This window comes from Palaemon carinicauda, chromosome 15 (assembly GCF_036898095.1).
Source record: "Palaemon carinicauda isolate YSFRI2023 chromosome 15, ASM3689809v2, whole genome shotgun sequence".
NCBI lineage: Eukaryota > Metazoa > Arthropoda > Malacostraca > Decapoda > Palaemonidae > Palaemon > Palaemon carinicauda.
The window spans coordinates 27,858,705-27,883,763 of record NC_090739.1 but is presented as its reverse complement, the minus strand read 5'-3'; the positions used below and the strand labels follow the sequence as shown (position 1 = coordinate 27,883,763).

The 25,059-nt window shown below is 45.2% G+C and overlaps 1 long non-coding RNA gene across 1 annotated transcript in view; it reads left to right on the top strand.

The window, feature by feature from the left end:
• Window positions 1-25,059, top strand: part of LOC137654259 (uncharacterized) — an 80,314-nt gene that overhangs the window by 7,938 nt on the left and 47,317 nt on the right. The window contains exon 2 of the long non-coding RNA XR_011046575.1: window positions 22,351-22,493. This is a non-coding gene — a long non-coding RNA (uncharacterized lncRNA). The remainder of the gene's footprint in view (window positions 1-22,350; window positions 22,494-25,059) is intronic.

Sequence of the window (25,059 nt, the reverse complement as noted above, 5' to 3'; positions counted from 1 at the left end):
CTGCTGATGGTTTGCCTGCTGGTCCCAGAGGACGTATCCGATGTAAGGCTCGCCTTCCTCTTCGTCGCCGAGGTCTAACTTCTCCTCACAAGGGTGTTAAGAGGTGCCTCTTCGGATCTTCATCCTCGCAGTCCCCCGCAGAGGAACCTCGTCCTTCAGCTACCGTTCCTGCTACTTCTTTGGACCTGGACTTCTCCGCAGATCGTTCGCGATCTCCTTCGTCTGCCAGACCTGCTGACCTGCCCTCACCTTTCCTGGCTGCTGACGCGCTGTGGGCGCCCACACATCCCGTTTTCCAACGGGCACCGGTCCCTTCGGGGCAAAAAGGGGCTTTCACACATTGTGTGTAACTCGCTTAAGCGCCAGGTTTCCCCTGTGCGCCAACGTTCGCCAGCGCACTACTGCGCGCAAGCGCCCTCCGGTTGCAGTCTCATCTCGCCAGCGCTCTCCTGCACGCCCACGAGCTCCTGTACGCCCATGACTACGCGCCCACGATCTCCTGCTCGCCAACGGACCTCTGTGCGCCCTCAGCCTGATGCACGCCATGGACGCCCTCGCTCTCCTGCTCGTCAGCGCTCTCCTACTCGCCAGCGCTCTCCTGCTCGCCCTTGATCTTCGGATCAGGGCTCCAAAGGGAAGTCTTCTTCCACCCCTGCTCGCCAGCGCTCTCCTCCACAATCGCTGACGCGCCATCGGACCTCGCCTGCTCGCCATCCCTTGCCTACGCGCCATTGCCCGCAGTTTCCATTGCGCGCCCACGCGCCCACTGCCAGAACTTCTGTTCCTGATGAGCGCCCTCCTGCGCACCCGCGCGCTAGGGATATTCCCCCTGCACGCGTGTGCCCTATGGCTTTGCCCTTACGGGCCCTTCAGGATCCTGTGGCTGCATTCCATCCGAGGTCTCCGGAACGCTCGCCAACGCGCCCCTTCACCTACGCACCCACGAGCTCCTTCTCCTGCGTGCCATCGTTCGCCCACACGTCAACGCGCACCCTCGCCTGCGCGCCATCGCCTCCCCCCGAGCTAGGCAATGGCCTATCGCGTGAGCCCGATGCCCAGCATGATCAACAGCGCGTTCCCACACAGGATCCTGCAGTACGACTCGCAGTCAGGTCATCTTCATCGAGTTCCCCCCCCCCCGTAAGCGCAGGACAGTGCGCTCGACGGAGGGAGGGAAATCTCCGGATAGGTCTAGGTACATTTCTTCTACAGCTTCTTCCTTTCAGGCAGACCATGTTGTAGTTTCCACTCCTAGGGATCTTACGATCCCCTTCCCTCCAGAGGGTGTGTCTGACAGCCCTGCTGTCAGTCGGCTGCCCTGGTTTGGGTCCTTGATCAGAGCGGTTGCGCAGGCTTTCAAGCCCGCTTTCTCTGAACTAGGCCTCAAATCAGCGGCTATCTCAGCCCCCCTGAAGAGGAAGAGAGGAGTGGACGACGTGGTTACTTCTCCAAGGGCGAAACTGGCTCCTCGGAAGTCGTCGAGGAAGGCTCCCTCCCCTCCCCAGACTTTCTCCCCATCCCCCGTGGACGAGGATTTTCCGTCCTCGGGGGATTCTCGTAAGGTGAGGCGTTCTCCCATCGCACCAATGGGAGAAACCCCACCTCGCGCCGAGAAGTCTCCTCGGGTGGAGGTGGAGAAGAGCCCCCCACCATCTTTGTTGGAATCCTGCATCCCTCCCAGGAGGGAGCCGAAGGACTCCAAGACGGTTCCGAAATCATCTTCGAGGATCAGACCAGAGCCAGCTAAGCCCGCGGAGAACGTCCACGAGTCCCCCCAAGAAGAGCCTTTGGGGACTGGAGACCTTGCTGCTAGTCCATCAGGAGGAGAGCCGCAGGAGTCTGAGCATGCCTTCTGGCAAGTTTTGACTCTAATGAGGAACCTTAACGGATTCTCGGATCCAGAGATTCCTCCTCGAGAGGGCAAGGACACGGTTCTGGACCGAGTCTTTGGTACCCAAAAGCCACCAAAAACCAGCGTGGCTTTGCCCTGGTCCCAGGGAGTCAAGAGTGCCAGAGATAAGGTCGAGAGCTAGCCTCCTCCAGCCGTTCCAGCACCGGAAACAAACTCCTCCCACCTCCTTGTGTCCACCAGAGGAGGTACTTCGAAATCATGGAGGAGTCCTGTTTAGCTCTTCCCCTCCACCACTCGGTGGAAGAGCTCTCCAGGGGAGCCCTCTTAATGAGAGAATGCCTTGATGAAGTCATTAAGCTTCAGCACGGCATTTAATTCCCGTGCTGAAACTTGGTGACGGGCAAGAGGGCTCTCGAACTTGGGGAAATTGCTCCCCCAGTTCGAATCTAAATTTCTCTCTTTTACCTTTTTCTTTTTCTCAATACTACTTCAACCTTATCCTAATTTCACAAACTTTCTTTAGTCTTGCTTTCCAAACTCTATGAGAAAAATTTCCCTCATTATATGTGTGTATATATTATGTACATATATATTTATTTATTTTTTTTTCTTTTCTCCTATGGCTTGGATGTTTTCACATCCATTGTAGCCCCGGCGGGGATGTTCATACATCCTTTATTGCTGCCTGCTTTGATGAGTGGGAGGAGGTATCGCGGTTGGGAGGTGTTTGCATTCAAAGCTATATATGAGAGTATTGGATGATTTCAGCCATCCCGAAGATGGTTTGGACCTTTTTGGCGGAACTATTCTCAAGTGTTGGGTCTTCGGAATCCAGGGGGATCCAATGCTTGGGGTAGGACTCTCGGCTTTTGGCCGGAAGCCCTTCATTATAGATATGGGGAGGATGATTCCATAATTTCTTGGTCTCAGTCCTAACAGGCGGGTTCAGCTTACACCTGTGCCTCTATATCTGTTTTGATGCTATCCTTCGGGTAGGGTATGGAGTGGACCATCTGGGAAGTATACTCTCATTGTGCCGATAGTAGAGAGTGCAAATTTCCTTTCCGACGCGTGATGGCCTAACATTCTCGAGCAGGTACATCAAACTAACTCTTTTCCCTCTCTTTACTATTATGGATTCTTTAAGGAACGAACCCCCATCCCCTGGATACGCTGACTCTCCCCCGGCACTGTTGACGACCTCTGCTAATGTGATAAGGGATAGCTCTGTTGATGACCTCGGAACGGGAAAGGACCATTCTACTGATATTTCTAAATCGAGTAATTTGGGTAACACGAGGAAACTTCGAATCCTCCATGTTACACAAATTTCAATAGAAACAAATTATGATGATCTATGTAAAGCATTTGAATGCTATGGATGCATAAAAGAAATAAGGATGAAACTTGAAGCTGAAACTTGGGATTCATGGATATCTTATAGTAGTTATGACGAAGCATTTAGTGCAATAAGTAATTTGAATAATATTAAAATTAATAACTTGAATGTCGCGGCTGCTCTCTGCGATAAGGTACCAAAAGATTTAGATGTGTACAGGCCTGCCGATTGGTTGGAAAAAGGCACAGATTTAGTCATGCCCTCCCAGAGAAATCCAAAACCACCGATGTGGCTTATAGCTGAATCAAAGGGGGTTACAGGGAATTATTTTAAAATATGCAAATTGATTCAGAAAAAAGTAGGAACTATTGCACCAGGCGATATATCTCGTTTCGGAAAAAATAGTTTCCTTATCCATGCCAAATCCAGTACACAGTCGGTAATATTGTCCAATATGAAAATAAATAATGATGACATTAAGTTAGATGTCAAACCCCACCTAAATTTTAGCTACGGAAGGGGCGTAGTTTTTAACAGAGACCTATATGATTTTACAGAGGAGGAGATACTGGCCATGTGTCCATTAAATGTTTGGAAAGTTCATAAAGTCCCAGGTACATCAATGATAATCCTTACGTTCCAGGATGCTGATGTACCTTTTCATATTATTATCGAGAACGAAAGGATTAAAGTAAGACCCTTCAAGCAGAAGCCATTGCAATGCTTTAATTGTTTTAAATTTGGGCACCCGTCCAAAGTTTGCAAAAATGAGAAGATGTGTGGTATTTGCTCCAAATCTTACCATGGAGAGTGTGCACTTGGAGCCAGGTGTTTAAATTGCAGCTCGAATCACAAATCCACAGACAAGATTTGCGAGCTATATAAGTTGGAGGAAGCTGCCCTCAACAAATCAAACTTAGAACACATAAGTGTGACCCATGCCAAAAGACTATTAAATAAATCAAATACATATGCTAAGGCATTAAAATCAAACAAACCTAGCACTGCCAATAGCTCAAAAAAAAGTATACTATCTGACAAAATGTCAAATAACGAGGTAACCTTATCACCTCCTGAGGCTTTACCACGGTGTATTAACACTAGGTCATTGCCCATTGCTGTACAGCCTTCAGCCGCCATTACAAAAAGTAATACAAACCTCTCTCAGGCCATGTCCTTGCCTGATCTGATGGTGGTTCCACTTAAGACTAACTTACCTGATGCACCTGTTGTGGGAAAGGTGCAAAAACCTCGAATCCCACCATCTATTAATCGCAAAAGAGAGAGACCTCCATCTCTCTCTCCACCCTCCATTAGAAACGTTAAGGTTATGACATCAAATAAATTTGATGTTTTGTCTGTTGATGTTTCTAATGAACCAGAAGATGGACTGAATAAATCAGAAATTCAAGTTGAGGTCCACCATCCACCTCAACAAATAGATAAAAAGAATACAAAGAAAAACACCAACGTTAAACCCAACATAACAAGACCACCTCTGAAGAAACATACTGGTAATAATGTTACATTAAAAACTTCTAATGGGAAGACCTCATCCAAGATGTCTTCCAGAAATAATCCATAGTTTTCTCCTCCATTTTGCAATGGAACTGTCAGGGTTTGAGGGCGAAATATGAAGAACTTAAGCTCCTAATTCATGAGCATTCCCCCATAATTGTATGTCTACAGGAAAGTATGCTTGATTCTAACACTCCTAGTCCTCGAGAGTATGTTAGCTATAGAACACTTTATAATCAACAAGCAGGGAGCCATGGCGGAAGTCTCATGTACATTCGTCGAGATGTTCCCCAAATACCCATGTCTATACGTACAACCCTGCAGGCAGTTGTTGTACAAATTGATATAGGGAGAAAATATACAATATGCTCTCTGTACTTACCTCCAAATGATAATATTTTATATGATGATTTAGCAGAGGTCATTCAACAACTCCCTCAACCTTTTCTCTTACTGGGAGATATGAATGGTAGACATCCTTTATGGGGTGATGTTTTGGCCAACACAAGGGGCAATATTATCTCATCAATTGTGGAGAATGAGGATGTGGGGCTCCTTAATACAGGAGAGCCCACACACTTTCATGTTCAGACAGGTACTTTGTCATGCATTGACCTTTCAATTGCAAGCTCTAACTGCCTTCTTGATTTTGATTGGAGGACATTAGATGATTGGCATACTAGTGATCATGCACCAATCATTATAAACACCAACAAGGGTCCGCCTTTGCAAAGATCGCCACGTTGGAATCTAGACAAGGCAGACTGGGTTAAATTTTGTGAGCTAAGTGAAATCGAAGGGAGAGCAGAACAGTTTGAAAGTGTTGATGATGCCATAGACCTACTGAATGGAACTCTTCATACAGCAGGAGTCAATTCAATTCCCAAAACAACAGGGTTATTCAAACGACGACCAGTCCCGTGGTGGTCTTCAGAACTAACTGCACTCCACAGAGCCACAAGAAGATCTCTAACACGATTGCGTAGACGCAGAACTGATGAGAATTTAATAATGTACAAGAAATGTAGAGCACAGTTCCGTCGTGCCATGAAAGAAGCAAGGCGCCAGTCATGGATGTCTTTTGTTTCCTCTATTAACAGTAGAACACCACCATCTTCTGTGTGGAGGAAAGTAAAAAAGATAGCTGGCAAATTCACCCCCAACCCACCACCAGTGTTGAAGGTGAATGGCCAGTATGTAACTGAAGCAAATGAAGTTAGCAATGCCCTGGCTAATCATTTTTCAAATGTATCCAGCAAGTGTGAAGGAGCCCCTGGTCACCAGTATAGGAGCACTGAAGAAAAGAAAATTTTAAATTTTGCAACAAGAAGGGAAGAGTCGTATAATTCTCCTTTCACTGAAAGAGAATTTGATTCCGCACTTGCTCATTGCAACGATACAGCCCCTGGACCCGATGGAATTCCATATGCAATGATTAAACATGTACATTTTAATACAAAGCTATTTATTTTAAGCATTATTAATAGAATATGGCATGATCATAGCTACCCAAGTGTTTGGGAACTAGCCATTATTTTAGCCTTTTTAAAACCCGGTAAAGACAAGTTTTTAGCAGCAAACTATCGTCCTATTGCATTGACATCTTGTTTATGTAAAATCATGGAGAAGATGGTCAATGCAAGGCTGATATGGTACCTTGAAAAGAAAGGTATTTTATCACCGATTCAATGTGGATTCCGAAAAATGCACTCAACGACTGATGTGTTGATACGACTTGAGTCATCTATTTGTGAAGCCTTTGCTTCCAAACAGCACCATGTTACAGTATTTTTTGACCTTGAAAAGGCATATGATACCACATGGAGATATGGTATTCTTAAAACCATTCATGAATTGGGATTGAGAGGAGAGCTGCCACTATTTATTCAGGCATTTCTTTCACGTAGAGTTTTTCAAGTGAGAGTGGGGGAAACTCTATCAGAGAGTAAGTGCCAGGAAGAAGGAGTTCCTCAGGGTAGTGTGCTGAGTGTAACCCTTTTTGCACTAGCAATTAATGGGATATCCTCAGCCATTCCCCAGGATGTTCTCTCAACACTATTTGTGGATGATCTCTCAATATCATTTGCTGGCACTAGAATGGCAATGGTTGAGAGAAAAATCCAACTCTCTATTGATAAAATTATCCAGTGGGCTGACATGAATGGATTTAAGTTCTCGACAAGTAAAACTACCATTGTCCATTTTTGTCGTATCCGGGGAGTACATCCAGACCCGGATATATACATTAAAGGTCAACGGATACCATGTGTATCGGAAACCAAATTTTTAGGTTTGATATTTGACTGTAGACTTACATGGGTTTCTCACCTAAAAGCGCTAAAAGCTAAATGTGTTGAAGCTCTGAATATCTTAAAAGTATTGTCCCATACATCATGGGGGGCAGACCGCAATACTATTTTAAAATTATACAAGGCCTTGATTTTTTCCAAAATTAGTTATGGTTGTGAGGTATATTCTTCAGCCACCCCAAGCCGGTTAAAAATATTAGACTCGATACATCATGCAGGTATTAGATTATCTACTGGAGCTTTTAAAACCTCGCCTATCCCAAGTCTCCTTGTTGATGCTGGAGAGTTACCTCTAGACCTTTACCGAATGTCTTCCATTCTTCGGTATTGGTTTAGATTGCAAAGACTCCCTAGCTCTCTAGCCTTTCAGACTGCAAGCTTTGTAAGACACGCATCATACTTTGAGTTGCACCCAAAATCTCCTCAACCTTATGGCTTTCGGGTGAAACGATTTTTAAATAGTCTGGATATAATTAGAAATAAGGTACTTCCATTCAAGGTATCATCAATGCCTCCATGGAAATTACCTGACATATCTTTTTGTAAATACTTTATTGGAGTTAAGAAGAATATGACTGACTTAGAATCCAGGTCTCTTTTTATGGAACATGTCGAAGAACATAGGGGATCAACTTTTATATATACTGATGGCTCCAAATCTGATGCTGGCGTTGGATTTGGAGTACATAGTAATGATTTTAATTGTAGAGGTGCACTTCCTCTAACAGCTTCCATATTTACTGCCGAACTGTATGGCATATTAAACGCTATTGAGAAAATAGCTTTGGAAAAGGAGGGTAATTTTACAATTTTTAGTGATGCAAGGAGTGTTCTTCAAGCTTTAGAAGTTTTTAATTCTAGTAACCCTCTAGTTTTAAAGATTTTAGAATGGCTTTTTATTATTGGACGGAAAGGTATAACTGTTCGATTTTGTTGGGTTCCAGCACATGTAGGTGTGTCTGGGAATGAGAAGGCAGATATACTGGCGAAGAATGCAGCATCCGAGTTGCTACCAAGGAGGTATCCCATTCCATGTAACGATCTCCTACCTTACATCAAGAAATTGGTTTGTGATAAATGGCAACACCACTGGGACAGTCAAGACGGCAATAAAATGAGGGAAGTAACAAATATCATATCACCTTGGAGGTATAACATGATTCCCCGAAAATGGGAGACGACTCTTTGTCGTCTCCGTATTGGTCACACACGGTTGACACACGAGTTTCTGCTGAAGGGCCAACACCAACCGTATTGCGAGGACTGCTTAGTACCTTTAACAGTGAGGCATTTGTTGACCGAATGCCCTAATTTTACTAACTTAAGAAATAGATATCTGTTTGAGGCTCGAGGTGAGGATGGCAGGTTTATCCTTGCCAAGATTCTTGGACATGATGTGTCTTACTATGCGAGCGGAATTTTTAGATTTATTTCAGAAGCAGGTCTTCTGAAAACTATTTAACTATTTTAATGACTTCTTAATTTTTATGGTTTTAATCGAATTCTCTTTTAATTTTCATATACAGTAAATGGTATCGGCGTCAATGACCTTAGATGTCAGGATGCCAGAAAACTTTCAATCAATCAATCAATCTCCAGGGGAGTCCCTCTCGAAAGACTCTCCAACTGGCAAGTGTTGTTCTCGGCCTCGGAGATTCTCTGCCAGGAGAAGGTAGCGAAGTGTGCCATGTAGGCCACTTCGTGGCTGGATATCTGGCTAGGATCTCTTGGCATCCTGATACGATCCGAAGACTTGTCTAAGGAGAGTACAGGTACCAGGAAGGCCTTGGAGACCTTCCTTCTTTCAGGCACTCGTACCATCGACTTTCTGGCCCACCAGGTCTCGAACTTGTGGGCTAACACTATCCTGAAATGCCGTGATACGGTGTCTGAAAGATTCAACTCGAAGGTCCCCAACACCGAGGTCAGTAAGCTCAGACATTCCTCCCTTTTGGGGAGTGGTCTGTTTGAGCCGAAAGATGTAGAGCAGGTGGCTGAGAGGTGTAGGAAGTCCAACCAGGACTTCCTCCTCCAGAGGGCTTTAACATCAAAGTCCTATAAGCCTCCAGCATTTCAACAACCTCGCCCTGCAAAGATGACAAAGCCGGCAGTAGCAGCAAAGGCAGCGGTGTCCAAACAGCCCTTTCCCGTCAAGGACAGGAAAGGCAAAAAGTCCTCCAGGGGAGGCAATAATCCTAGGGGGAGTGGCTGAGGCCGCAAACGCTAGGATAGGCAGTCCCCCCGCATGTCCACCAGTGGGGGGATGCCTTCAAAGTTGCGCGGACAGGTGGCAGCAACTCGGGGCCGATTCCTGGACGATCTCTGTGATCAGCCAAGGATATTGCGTCCCGTTCATAACATCTCTACCTCCCCTGACAGCGAATCCAGTGTCATTGAGCTCTCTTGCCATGGGATCGGCAAGAGGGCAAGCCCTTTGGGCAGAAGTTGAGACCATGTTGAAGAAGGACGCTCTCCAAGAGGTCGTCGACGGGTCCCCAGGCTTTTACAGTCGACTCTTTCTTGTAAAGAAGGTGTGTGGAGGCTGGAGACCAGTCATCGACCTCTCAGCTCTGAACAGGTTTGTCAAGCAGACCCCGTTCAGCATGGAGACGGCAGACACGGTCAGACTCGCAGTGAGACCGTGAGACTTCATGTGCACTCTGGATCTGAAGGACGCGTACTTCCAGATCCCAATTCATCCGTCTTCAAGGGAGTACCTAAGATTCAGCCTAGACAACAAGATCTACCAGTTCAAGGTTCTGTGTTTCGGTCTCTCAACAGCACCTCAGGTTTTCACCAGAGTGTTCACCCTGATATCTTCGTGGGCACACAAGATCGGCATCCGTCTCCTCCGTTATCTGGACGACTGGCTGATCTTAGCAGACTCGGAGTCAACCCTTCTTCGACATCGAGACAAACTTCTGGGGATTTGCCAAGATTTAGGGATCATGGTAAATCTCGAGAAGTCTTCTCTGCTTCCTACCCAAAGACTGGTATATCTAGGCATGATATTGGACACCAATCTCCACAAAGTCTTCCCATCAGACGACAGGATAGCAAGGCTGAGGAAGGTCGCAAGTCCTTTCCTCAGACGAGACGAACTCCCAGCCCAATCATGGTTACGTCTCCTCGGCCATCTCTCATCCTTGGTCCGTCTATAGTCAAACCAATCTGTCGTGGCCGCTGAGAAGAGCTCATTTCCAAAAGGTATCGCGTTCGAGTGTAAACACTTGGTTCATTTTTCCTTGAAGGAATCACTCTTTAGAGACAAGTCGAAAACCTTTGAAAACAACGTTAAAGCCAGATTAAGAGATTAGGCACCCCATTTTCTTCTCCCTTTCTTTACAACTGTACTAGATCGTACAGTATAAATAAGATCATCATCTTTGCAATACTACCTTGGTTATTGTTTTTTCTGCTGGTACACTACAATATATATATATATATATGTACATATATATATATATATATATATATATATATATATATATATATATATATATATATATATATATATATATATTGTACATTGAAAACAGACATCAAAGTGTAAACAATGCTTATAATGACCCTGGAAGGGGTTTCTTTTATGGAGATATTTTAAATCATTTTATTGTGCTGTCTTTGTCAGATACTTATCTTTCATAACCGATATCTCCAAACTTATGGTGGTCGGGTCACATCTGTCAATCAATGGTCATCCAGCTTATAAGATTAGGATTTCTTAAAGGAAGAGTCAGTTTAATCTTTGTTGTATCTTTTTACCACCCACTTCTATCTCTCTCTCTCTCTCTCTCTCTCTCTCTCTCTCTCTCTCTCTCTCTCTCTCTCTCTCTCTCTCTCTCTCTCTGTATATATATATATATATATATATATATATATATATATATATATATATATATATATATATATATATATATATATATATATAAGTAGATAATAAATGAAGAAATGTTGATTTTAAAGCTAAAGATAGAGACAATTGGCGAAATTTAACAGAGGCCCTTTACGTCAATAGGCGTAGGAGGAGATGATATATATATATATATATATATATATATATATATATATGTATATGTATATATATATATATATATATATATATATATATATATGTATGTATGTATATACAGTATATATATATATATATATATATATATATATATATATATATATATATATATATATATACACTATATATATTGTAAGAAAGCATTATAACTTCTTTTAACTTTTCTTTAAAATAAAAGCATAATAAAAAGTAAATATTCAATTACAGTATGTTCAATTAATATTCCCGTCTTTTTTATTTCTTATTTGATTCAATTGTTTTCCAAAATCATAATATTCAGATATAGGGGAATTAACAGTCTTAAATTCACGAAAAACTTTATTTGGAATGATGCAAAATTAAATCCTAAGTAATTGAATAAATACAATATATATCGATAGCCAACTTGAAAATATTTGAATTATAAGAATTCTATTTGTACATAGGTGATTTTGACCTAACATGTATAGTATGTAAATTTTATTCCTCAGAGAAATCTAATTCAACAATAAAAGACTCTAACAAATGTTCTACAGAAAGGTCTGCTTCCATATCTTCCTTTTGGAGTATTTCAGCGTACCTCACAGCATTAGCCCAGTTTTCTCTTGTTACACTATTTAGAGCTTCTAACAACCATTTTAGATAGAGAGTACCTGGGGTTCTTTGGCCTATAGTAACCAGCAAGTCCTGGCCTGGGGGACCTGATCACGACAGCCTGGAACTTCAAGCTTCCGCGGTTCTTCCCCACAGTCTCAAACCCCAAGACTCTTTGGCAAGATGCTTTCCGGTGACGGTGGGACAACATCGACGCCTGCGTCTTCCCACCATTGTTGTCTGTTGAGAATGGGTCTCAACAAGACCAGGTTGTCTGTCAACCTTTCGATGGCCCTGAGAGCTCCGCTGTGACTATACGCAGAACGGTTTCCGGACCCTCTGCATCCCCTGACGGAACTCCCGGGAGAGCTTCTTCCACGACACAGGCTACTCAAACAACCACACTACAACATCTTTCACGTGCCGTTGCATCGCTTCGGCTTCACGCCTGGAGACACTACGCCGCCTCCTCAAGAAGAGACAACCCGCTACAGTTGCGGAGAGGAGGTCGCGTCACCTGCGATAGTCATCCGCAGGGGTCTACCAGGCGAAGTGGAGAGTCTTCTGTGGTTGGTGTCGTGGGAGAGATACCTCTTCCCTTGAGGCCTCTTCTCCAGCAATAACGGAGTTATTGCTTTTCGGCGGGAGGAAACTTTTCCGCTCTCGGCAGTGAAACCTATCGCTCAGCCTTTCCCTGGCCTTCAGGCTGAAAGGAATAGACCTTTTCCTTCCCGCTGGACCTTTCTTCGCTCATGCGAAGCTACGAACGTCCCTGCCCCCAGGTCGGAGTGAGTCCTCCTCCATGGAGCATGGTTCGGACTCTTTAGTCCCTTAAGAGATCTTCTCAAGAACCGTTACGTCAGGCCTCTGATCGTATTCCGTCTTGGGGGACGGTGCTCCTGCTCACTCTGGCCTCGGCCAGTGTGTAAGCAATCTTCATGGTGTCGTACGACTCTGCCCTTTCAAGAGAATAGGGGAAGGCAACATTCAGGTTCGCTCCTGAGTTGTTTTCTAGACTCAGAATCTTGGATTCCCGGACCTTCGGTCCGACTCCTTCAAGATTTCGAGTCTCCGTTCTGTATCAGATGACCCAGACCTTCTCCTTCTTGCCAGTAAAGGAATCGAGGGGTTATTTTTGAGAACAGCTGCAGTTTGTCCTCACGTGCAAGCCGGTTTGGGAGCACAGGGAGGACACGGGAGAGTCACCAGTATACCTCTTCAGCTCGGACTCAAGGGCATTCATCTCGACCTGAATCCAGACCCTCCCCCGTCACGTCGCCCTACAGCACGATGTCGGATACATCGCAACGTCCCTCGCCTTTGAGTAGAACTACTCTGTGACGCAGGTGCTACAAGCTGGAGTCTGGAAGCGTCTAATGACCTTCGCAGCCCGCTTCCTGCAGGACGTGACCCACAGGAGTATTGATACGTTTCTATCGCTCTGTGGTGGCTACACAACAGCTGGTCTAACCTCAGGCTCCTTTTTGGACAGGTAGCAGAAGGTTGAGGGCATTGTTATCAGGTTTTAGTCTGCATGAACGAAAGAAGTATGTCTGGCCCTTACTTCTTTCTTCATTGTCCCCTCTACTGGGGAAGCAGCATCCTGGTCTCTGCATAGCTGACCTCAAACCTCTGCAGGTAAACCATGCTTCCTAGTGTTCCGAGTATTGAGTCAATACTGTCGCGTCCCCCATACCCTGACGAGGTGGTATTGGGAACGTTCTAACCCAGAGTTCCTTCTGGAACTCCAGGTCAACTGCCTAGGACGGGTCACACTTTCTTCCTTCACACACAAGCTTATGTAGGCCACACGTTTCCTTGTGGAGCAAGGAACTTGTGAGGTGCAGGGACTCCTTTTCTCGAGTGCGACTCACTCGGATTCTGAGTCCCCGGGTAAGCCAAAGCCAGTATGGCTGGGGACTTTCCACCCTTCCTAAGGGGTTAGTCACCCAATGTAAATAGCGTGGTTTGTATTTCGGTTACGGAACAAATGACAAATTTGGAGATAATTTGTATTTTTCCTAACCATACAAACCTTAGCTATTTACACATATTTGCCCGCCAGCCCTGTCCCCCAAGTCAAGTACTACCTCTAAGTGAAGTGAGACATTTCACCGGTGTGTGAGGGAGGGAGGGGTAGCAAGCTACCCCTCCTCCTACCCCTGCTAACTATCGCGCGGTAGGAAACCCTCGCTAAAATCTAATGGCTCGTCATTTCAGCTACGCCGAAAGTAATACCCAATGTAAATAGCTAAGGTTTGTATGGTTAGGAAAAATACAAATTATCTCCGAATTTGTCATTTTTGAAATATACTTACCTGGTAGTTACATATATAAAAGGTCCCTCCCTCCTCCCCTCTGAAAACAGAGGCATGGAATTTCTGAAGAATGTTGGGGATGGTTCTGGTAACCTATGAGAGATGGCGCTCATGTATGACCACCTACTGTCATGGCGGCGATTGCCGCGAAATTTGAATTTCTGTCGTGCCGCGTCGAAACGCGGGGTTTAAGCTATATATATATATGTAACTACCAGGTAAGTATATTTAAAGATTTATTTTATGATAAAAATACCATTTTTATAGTTTATAAATGAAAGATTTATTTTTTCTGGGGCGACCTGTGACGGCCGGTGAAAGAAGTCCTTCTTTACACTTTTCTAATATAAATCTTCCAAATATACTAGAGAAAGATAAAAGCATGGAATGCAGAGGTTACTACCCTCGCGCAATCACCTTGTGGGTGTCGTGTATACAACGGGCGTGTGAAAACCACTATTCACAGGCTGTCTTCCATTTAGATAAACCCTTCATCAAAGGGGAGGGCCGTGACAGGCCCTAGAGAACACAGTTGGACTACCCCACCGACACCTACTACGCGCGCTCTCCAGGTCATCCTTCTGTTTTGGACTTGCCCGCTAAGTCGTTAATTATTTTGCTCGGTGTTTTTCGCAAGTGATTGTCGTTAATTCAACATGACTGACGCTGCTACTTCACCTTTACCAATGTTAAGTACCATAGTTTGTTTTGACAGTTTATTTCAGTACTGGGCATTTGTTCTTTTTCCAGTAATGTGAATTTTAGTTTGGGAAGCGGTTGGCCTGCCTCGGTATCGGCAGCCGTTTTGGTTTTGTTCGCTTCGGTAGTTTTTCAAGTTATATTGCCCATCTGGTACTCTGTCATCTAGGTTATATCACTTACGTTTTATGACCAATTTTATTATCATTATTTATTATTGTTTTTACTATGGTAATTATTTGCTAGCAAGTCCAATTTGGACCAACGAAGAATATCGATCTGGTCTTTGTTATAGTTATGTACACGCCTCAGGAAGGTGCTCGTTTTAGACTATATCTTTGTTTATTTGTTACGTTGTCGTTATTCTTCGTTCTTGGTTATTACAATTTTATCATTATTCTTATCATATTATTGTGAGATTTTGGTTCTTTATTATGTAACCATGAGAGCGTGAGCATAGAGTGCTCGTTTTCTGTTACTACAGTTACGAGGTACCCCTTCTCTCGTTTTCTTTATTAAGCTCGAGTAGGGGAGGTGGATTTCCTGTTTTCCGTTTTATACGATCACGAGTTATTCCTGCCTCCTCTTCTTCTCCGGGTTGATGGTATTACGTTTGATGATATTCACGTTTTATTGATGTGGTTACTGTTAATATAGCTAGCACTATTAATAGGTTCCGTTAGTGTATGAGTCATTATTTTGGGATCGCTTTATGCCGACACCCGTAGCTCCGCCTTGAGTTATACTCCGCTATAATGGATACTCATTGGGGGAGAACTAGTCAGATATTTGGAGTGCAACGGTGAAATCCGGCACTCAAACTCCGGCTGAGGCCTTTTGTACACGAACCTTTGTCATGATTAATCACAATTACATTATTACAGTCCCTTTTTTCATCGAATCTCCGGCTTCACTGGAGATAACACAGACGTTCAGCATTGAGGTTAATGTTATCTTACCGCTGAGGTTCACGATTTCACGATGACGGACCTTTGTCACCGGATCTCCGGTACAAACAGAGATCAATCAGACGATCAGAACCGGGGTTAACAATTTTTTACCGATGAGGTTTATAGTTACATGTTACGTGGTTACTGGTTGTTAATATATTTAATTGTTAGCTAATATATTACTCACACATAATTAAATTTATTTGTTCTGTTGATTCATCTGTTCACTGACCAGAATCTCAAGGAACATCCAGACTTATGTCTTCTTTCTTTTACAGAAAGTCCGCTGCGCTGCCAAGGGCTGCTCCGCTGCCTTTACTGATCCCCTGGGCCATGATCTATGCCGGTCCCATGCACATTGCGCCATATCCTTCTCTCGGGAACCGGGACAAGCCCCCTACATGGTATGGTTCCCGGAGTCATGCACACTCTGCTACGAGCTGTCATCCCTACTCCTGAGCGAGGATGTAAGTTGGTTCTAGTTTGTTCCTGTTAATATCCTTTGCGATGAATTAATTGGTCTTTATATATTTACATCGATTATTGCTTCATCATTAATCCCCTCACCTCTTTCAGGCTAATGATGAATCTCTCCAGGAGGCAAGAGCTACTCTCCGTCCGTGGGTGTCAGGTTTTGGGAGGAATGCGCCGTCTGGCGCACCCTATCTCCTTGATGGAGACATGGCTTCTCGCCTATTCCCGGGCTCTACTGCTACAGCAGTTCCACCGGAGACAGCTGCCCCGTTAATTGAGGCGGTTAAAGCAACCATTCCAACGGAGGAAGAAGTTTTATTGACGGAGGACGCATCCTTTCTAGATCTGGACGACGAACCCATGGTTGAGCAGGTAGGTGGTGATGAGTTGGTGGACCCCCTTTCATCCCTCACTCCTTCCTCTGCTGCTTCCTTTCACGGCTTTGATAAGCCTACGGCTTCTCCTCGGGATCCCTCCGTTCCTGTACGACCCAAGGTGAAGCCACTACGTATCTTTAAGCCTTCAGGTTTGCCATTATCAGTGTCACCGGTCCCGGGACCCTCAAAGGATCCTGATGTTCATATTACTTTACCTAAAACCGTGACTACTAAAAAGACGAAGTCCGCTAAGTCCAGGGCTTCGTCAGCGGATCGGGCTCGGGAGCCCGCCTTATCCGCCGCCATGGTCAGGGATATTGTGAAAGAGCAGATACAACAGCATCTACAACAACATTCTAGGGCAAACCAAGGGGCTATGATGGAGCTCAAAGATATGGTGGCGAATCTGATTCGTTCAGGAACTCAGATGCCTCCTCCTTCAGCCCCAGACGCATCGAAGTTACCCCCCTTCGATAAAAACAACCCTTGGAGGTTTGCCTTACATGCTCCATATATAGATGTTGCCATAACTCTGGAGGGCATAGACACCCGCCCTCTAGAGGACCTAGAATTTTACCCTCCGGGACTAGAATTCCCATTCAACGGCTTCATCCGATTGAAAGAACATGCCTTGGTTAGGTTAGACAAGGTACCGAAGGAAACAGTAATATTTCCTAAAGAGCAGGCCCAAGCTCTCTGGGCCAGGATGTTGTCGGACTGGAGGTGCACTAATTCCAAGCTCACCCCACACAAAGGAGCCTACACCATATTTACAGCTTCTCCAGTTATTACCCTACCTATTACAGATAAAGTGGCAGGTCTTACTTTTCAAGCTATCAAAGAAGGTTCTGCCATGCCGGCTCTTAAAGAGACGGACCCCACCTCCATGCTCATCCCGAGTACCGCTACTATCTGGGACGATGCCCCCTCTACTTTCACAGTAGGGAAGTTAGACCCAGACTGCGCCTCTAATCTGTTTTCCGAGAAGCTTCCCAAATTACCGGAAATTCTTCTCAAGACTGAGTTTGAGGCACGGAATAGGTTAGCTAGGTCTCTCCACTCCATTACCTCCGTGGAGTCTCTAGCCTCGCTTTATCCGACTGAGACCTTGTTCCGGGTATTCACGAAGAACCTGTCTCTTTCCTTCCAAATCGACCTACACAAGTTTTGTTCGGCTCGGGTTAGTTGCAGGAAACACGTTCTATCTGAGGCCTCGATCAATCATGAACCGAACAGGCTGATAGCTTCCCCCTGCTGGGGTAAGAACCTTTTTCCTCAGGAGGTGAACAAGGTTCTACTAGACGCTGCGAGAGCAAACCAAAATTTGCAAGCGAGGTGGGGCCTCACTGCCAAAAGGAAGGTTGAAGCCCAAAAGCAAACCTTCTTCAAGAAGAAACAGAGATTTGCCCCTTACAAGACGAACCGAGGTCACTACCATCAATCGTCTGTTACCCACTCGTCATCACAGTCTCCCGCTTCGTCGACTCTACAACCGAATCCCCCTCAACAGGTGGTCTACCTCACTGCTCCCCCAGGTACACAACCCAACCCCGTTTGGATGCCCTCACCCGCTTACAACCCTAGCTACGAACCCTCAGGTCCCTTTCGTGGACACCAGAGAGATAGCTACAGGGGTAGAGGACAGTTCCGTCAAAGAGGCGGACATAGGACAAGGGGTGCTCGAGGAGGGAAAGGACCTAGATTCACTCCCTCGCAATGATATACAGTAGTCCCGGTAGGGGGGAGACTTTACCACTTTCGAGACCATTGGACCTTCAGTCCGTGGGCTCACAGCATAGTCTCCAAAGGTTTGGGGTGGAAATGGTCACAAAGTTCTCCTCCTCCACCAGTGGCCTTCTTCCAGAAACCCACTACCATACTGAGAGAGTACACCACAGAGTTACTCAAGAAAAAAGCAATCAAACGGGTTCGATCGCTGAAGTTCCAAGGTCGCCTGTTCACAGTTCCGAAGAAAGGCTCGTCGGCGTTGAGAGTGGTCCTGGACTTGTCAAAGCTAAATTCTTACATCCTCTGCGACAGGTTCCGGATGTTGACTATCTCTCGGGTACGGACCTTACTTCCCCGTGGGGCCGTCACCACCTCTATCGATCTTACCGACGCCTATTATCACATACCAATAGCTCGAAACTTCTCTCCTTACCTAGGTTTCCGTCTAGGCAGGAAAGCCTTTGCGTTCAAAGTCATGCCCTTTGGCCTCAACATTGCACCCAGGATATTCACGAAACTGGGAGAGAGAGTGTTAGAACAACTCATGAACCAAGGGATTCAGATCGTTGCTTATCTGGACGATTGGCTCATTTGGGCTCAGTCGGCCCTGGAATGCAACAGAGCTACGAAGAAGGTACTTCATTTTCTCGCCAACCTGGGATTTCGGGTCAATCTCCAAAAATCCCGCCTACTACCATCAAACCACTTCGAATGGTTAGGCATTCAGTGGGACCTTTCAAAGCACAAGCTGTCTCTACCTCCCAAAAAGGTAAGAGAAATAGCTTCCAAGATCAAGAATTTTCTCAAACACAAACAGGTGTCCAGAAGAGCCTTAGAAAGAATCCTTGGCCTTCTTCAATTCGCTTCAGTAACAGATCGACTATTGAAAGCCAAACTCAAAGACATCAATCGAGTTTGGAGAAAAAGAGCCACAGTACCATTAAGAGACAAGGTCTCGAAGATTCCCTCTGTCTTGAAAATGAGGCTACAGCCATGGTCCGAACTGAAGAACCTCTCCAAATCGGTTCCTCTTCAATTCCCACCTCCACAGGTGACAATTCATACAGACGCGTCTCTAAGTGGATTGGGGGTTTACTACGAACATCAGATGTTTCAGGGCTCTTGGTCACCCGCCATGAAACACTTCCATATCAATGATCTCGAAGCCATGGCAGTGTTCTTGACCCTGAAGAGACTCTCTCCTCCGAGGTTGACCCACATCAGAGTAGTGTCAGACAGCACAGCCGTAGTACACTGCATCAACAGAGGAGGATCCAAGTCGCCCAACCTGAATCAGATCCTGGTCACTATCTTTGCCTTGGCAACAGAAAAGAACTGGTTCCTGTCAGCAACTCACCTAGCGGGAGTCCAGAATGTGATAGCGGACTCACTATCCAGGACGAAACCACTGGAATCAGAATGGTCTCTGGACATAATTTCATTCCGGTGGATACTCAGACTGGTTCCGGGCCTCCAGGTAGATCTATTCGCAACTCAGATGAATCACAAACTTCCGTGTTATGTGACACCAAACATGGACCCTCAGGCTTATGCCATGGACGCATTAACCCTGGATTGGAACCATTGGAAGAAGATTTACCTATTCCCTCCAGTGAATCTTCTAATGAAAGTTTTACACAAACTACGCTCCTTCCAGGGGGCAGTGGCTTTAGTAGCACCTCACTGGCCAAAAAGCAGTTGGTTTCCTCTCCTCCTTGAGTTGAAACTCCGTCCCTTCCGGATCCCATTCCCCAAACTGACCCAAGTAGTCCAAACTCGGACTGTGTCAGATTCCTCAAGGATAGCCAAAACCCTAACTTTGTGGACTTCATGAAGTTTGCAGCTCGTAGAGATGCGAACATCGACCCGGAAAATGTCCTCTTTATAGAATCAGACAAAAGGGACTCTACAATTCGTCAATATGATTCAGCCGTTAAGAAACTAGCAGATTTCTTAAAGAATTCAGACCATACTTTTATGACTCTTAATTTAGCCATCTCCTTCTTTAGGTCCATATTTGACAAAGGCCTAGCAGCTAGCACTATAACCACCATCAAGTCAGCTTTGAAGAAGGTCTTCCTTGTTGGGTTTAACATTAACCTGTCAGATTCCTATTTCTCATCTATTCCAAAAGCATGTGCTAGGCTTCGACCTTCGGTTCGTCCACAAAAGGTCTCTTGGTCACTGAACGATGTCCTCAAACTTGCGTTAGACACGGACAACGAATCCTGCTCCTATATCACTCTTCTTAGGAAGACTTTATTTCTAACGGCTTTGGCCTCGGGTGCTAGAATCTCAGAACTAGCAGCTCTCTCACATAACCCGGAAAACATAGATTTCCTCCCTACAGGCGAAGTACTGCTTTCTCCAGACAGAACTTTCTTAGCTAAAAATGAGGACCCGCAAAATAGGTGGTCCCCTTGGAAGATTATCTCTCTTCCCCAGGATCCTTCGCTGTGTCCAGTCACTACTCTCAGGGCCTTTTTAGCTAGATCTGCCACCCGCTCGTCTGGCCCCTTATTTATCAGGGAACAAGGGGGTACTATGACCATTCAAGGTATCAGACAACAAATCCTCTACTTCATTAAACATGCTAACCCGGAATCATTTCCCCATGCTCATGATATACGGTCAATAGCTACCTCCATCAATTACTTCCAGAACATGGACTTTGATGACCTAAAAAATATACGGGTTGGAAATCTCCTAAGGTTTTCAAACGCCACTATCTAAAGAACTTACAGGCCCTTAAATACCCTACGGTTACAGCGGGGAGTCTTATCTCTCCCCATTAATCTCTGATTATTCCTTTATTCCATCTCTTCTCTCCTCCCTCCTACCCGCCACTCACACCACGTCGCCACTCTCCTGGGTGGTTCGTTAGCCCAAAGTTATTTACCATGTTTAATTCCTATGATTTAACTGTTTTTGTATTTACCATTCCTTTAATGTTTAGATATGCTTAGACATGTAAGATTGATACCTTTTGCGACTGGACACTCAGATGATTCCTTGTCTTCATAATTATTTTAGCCTTGCGTCCCCTATGTCCTTTGGCTAGTTTGTAATTTTATGTTTACTTACAGTATTATATTATTGGCTGTTTGTATTCTCCTTATTATGTTATTATTGTATTGGGCTTGGAAGGCATTCTCTGGTACATTTTCACCGGCTGTCACAGGTCGCCCCAGAAAAGGGATTTTGACAAAGGAAAAATCTATTTCTGGGAAGAGACCTGTGACACCCGGTGAAACCCTTCCCGGTTGTTTTGTACGGACCCACCCCTTTTTTCCTTGCCAAGCCATATGTTCTTGCAGAAGGATGACCTGGAGAGCCCGCGTAGTAGGTGTCGGTGGGGTAGTCCAACTGTGTTCTCTAGGGCCTGTCACGGCCCTCCCCTTTGATGAAGGGATTATCTAAATGGAAGACAGCCTGTGAATAGTGGTTTTCACACGCCCCTGTTGTATACACGACACCCACAAGGTGATCGCGCGAGGGTAGTAACCTCTGCATTCCATGCTTTTATCTTTCTCTAGTATATTTGGAAGATTTATATTAGAAAAGTGTAAAGAAGGACTTCTTTCACCGGGTGTCACAGGTATCTTCCCAGAAATAGATTTTTCCTTCGTCAAAATCCCTTAATATTGTTATTGTTCTTAAACTTCTCTGGTAGTTTTTACTCATTTCCTTTCCTCACTGGGCGATTTTCTCCTGTTGGAGCCCTTGGGCTTATAGCATCCTGCTTTTCCAATTAGGGTTGAACTTTAGCAAGTAATAATTATGGCTCTTTCATGGCAAGAAGGTTGGTGACCGGCATTGCCAAATTTAGTACTGTATTTAAACTCCTGTTGCATGTTATATGAAGGCAGCTTACAACTCACACAGTAGTTTCCTGATAATTTTTTGCCAATCATTAAATGCCCTAGTAGTTTTGTAGCTTTTAACAATAATGAAACAAAAAGACCACACAGCACATTATGCCCAAAAATATGAGTTCTGTAATGTGCTGTATATTGCTTGTATACATATGAACATAAACTACTGATTGATTGAACTTGAGAGATTTATAGAATTTTTTCATACCTGTGTTTTCTTTAATATTCTTAAAAGCAAGACTAGAATATTTAATTTTCTTTTTCAGCCTTTTTTTGTGAAGTTGAAGACGCTCACACCATTGAAGAATTGTATTACGCCAAGAGTCTCGTGTAGCTACAAAACCAGTCTTGCCTAACAGGAACAACACTGCTTTGGGGCATATGATGTTCTTCCTTTCCCAGGATTCAAGTCTGTCAGCCTTCATTGTTCTGTAGGGATTTTCAGTAGTTTGTGTGTTCAGGACTAAGTTGAAGGACCAGTAAAGGATTAAAAAATTATTTCCATAAGTCCATTTACATTTTAGGTTTCCTGAGTAATAAACTGAACATGTTTTTGTAATGTCATTCCCATTTAGTTCTCTTAAAATGCAATTTGTTCCGTAACTGGAAAACAAACATACGCTATTTATTTAGGGATATTACTTTCGGCGTAGCTGAAATGATAAGCTATTAAAGTTTAGCGAGGGTTAACTACCCATACCACTAGTTAGCGGGGGTAGGGGGGTAGCTTGCTACTGCTTCCACTCACACACTGGTGATTTAGCTCACTTTGCTTTTAGCTCGGATAGTGTACGGTCGTTGCCATTCCTCATTCTTAGCCGTTATTTTTAGACTGCCATTAATTCTTTTGTACTTTTCTTTTGTGTTAGTGTGTATGTGTGTCGACTTCTGCTACCATGCGCACCTGCCCTGGACTCGATGGCCGGATATGCAGAACCTATAAGTCGGCAGTGGAGACCGATTGCCACACCCTTTGTACCGTCTGCAGAGATCAACGGTGTGATGGTAACAACCAGTGTAGTGAGTGTCGGGAGTGATCTGCCTCCCAGTGGGAGAGGTTTGGGTGATGACGGAAGAAGTCTAAGCGGGATATTTCTCTTTCGAAGGTTCCATTGAAGGAGGAAAACCCAAGGCCTCTTCTTTCGTCTCCCGACATTCCTTTGAAGCTCCTACTCTTTCGGCTTTTTCCGAGAGACCATCGAGTAATAGCGTAGACCCTTTTAATTGCCGAAGCTGCCCCACCTCTCCCCCCAGGTGAGGCCTTGTCTATGTCTTCTGTTTTAAAGGTATGGTCGTCCTTGGGGCTCCTCTGTGGTGCAAGTGTGCAGCCGTTGTCGTTGACTTCGGACGTAGATCCTCTTGCGCTCGACATCGTGGTGTCAGAGGTGTCTTCTGTGGTTTCTGCCAACGCCCATGCCCCTCCAGACTCTCCAGTTGTTGCTGCCGACTTAGTTTCCCCCCTTTCCTGATCATCCTTCGAAGGGGAAACTTGATCCCACGTCTGTCTCTCCTGCAAGTGTTTTTCCCCCTAGGAGTTCTCTCATAGAGACTCCTCTTCTGAGGACTGCTCATGGTCAGCTTGCTGATCTAATGGCCCCTAAAGGGCATCTCAGTCGCAGAGCTCCCTCGCTGCTTTGCCTTAGAGGTCATCCTTCACCGTCGGTGAAAAGGCGCCTCTTCAGCACTTCAACCTCGTCATCGCAGCCGTCCCCCGCAGAGGAGTCTACGCTTCAGTCGTCTCCTGGCCCCCGACCTTCGCCCATTCCTGGACCTTCTCCTAACGACGCTGCTGCTATTCCTTAGACTTCGGTCCTGGACTCTTCTCTAGATCGTTTGTGATCTCCATTGGTGGATGATCTCCCTTCCAAGGGCACATCCCTGTTCCTGTGCTTCCTACCAGCCGACCTACCATCACCGTCCCTGTCTCCGGTACAACCTTTCTACTCACTCGGGCTTTGACCAAGAGAGTTGGTGTGTTGTATGATCCATCTTCTGATGTCTCCTACTCTAGGAGACTGGGAAAAGTAATCCTCAGCGGCGTCCTTGAGTGGATTGCAAAGACTCAAAATGCGAGTGTGCTGTACCCTAGGTGCAGCCCATTTTGGATAAAGAGTCTTCGTTCGGTAACCGAAAACCCATCAACTGGGGTTTTACCCAGCGAGGAGTTTGTGGGGTTACCTTAAAAGAACGATACCAGCTCGCCCCCGTGTGTCGGCACTGTTGACCAGCACAGGGAAGGTCAAGAGGAGGATCTCAAGGATTTCCTTCCCCTCTGGGATCGGAAGGCAATTGAGGTTGCTCTCAATCTAGACTCTCCCCTATCCTAAGACCAAGAGCTCGTAACGTCAGTGGCGTTGCTACGTTCCTGGCGTTCAAGAAACTACTCTGTGGCGCAGATACTTTAAGTGGGCATGTGGAAGCGTCAATCGACCTTCACGGCCCACTACCTGCAAAGACGTAACCCACAAGAACATGGAGACCTTTTCCATTGATCCTGTGGCGGTCGCACAACAAATGGTCTAAACACCTCAGGCTCCTTGATGGACAAGTAGCAGAGGGTTGAGGTCTGAGGTTACCTGGATTAGTCTGGAGTGAATGAGTAAGAATGACTGGCTCCTTTCTTCCTTTCACCTTCTCCCCTCTGGGGAAAACAGCTCCGCAAGCCTCAGCATAGCTGCCCTCACCTCGCTGCAGGTAAGACCCATTTCCCTTGTGCCTCCTAAGTATAGAAGAATACTTTACGTCCCCAATACCTTTTTGAGGGAGGGTATTGGGTAAGTCTTAAGAACAATAGGTTTTGTACTCGAGTTCTTATGTTAAAGACAAACTACACTGTTAGTTCCACTCACACATAAGCTTTTGCAGGTCACTACCATTGCATTACCTCATATCGGCACTTGATTTTAGCAAGGGTAGGGTCCTTTCTACTATCGATCACAGATCGAAATAGTGAGGACCCCGGGTCATGACCAAGG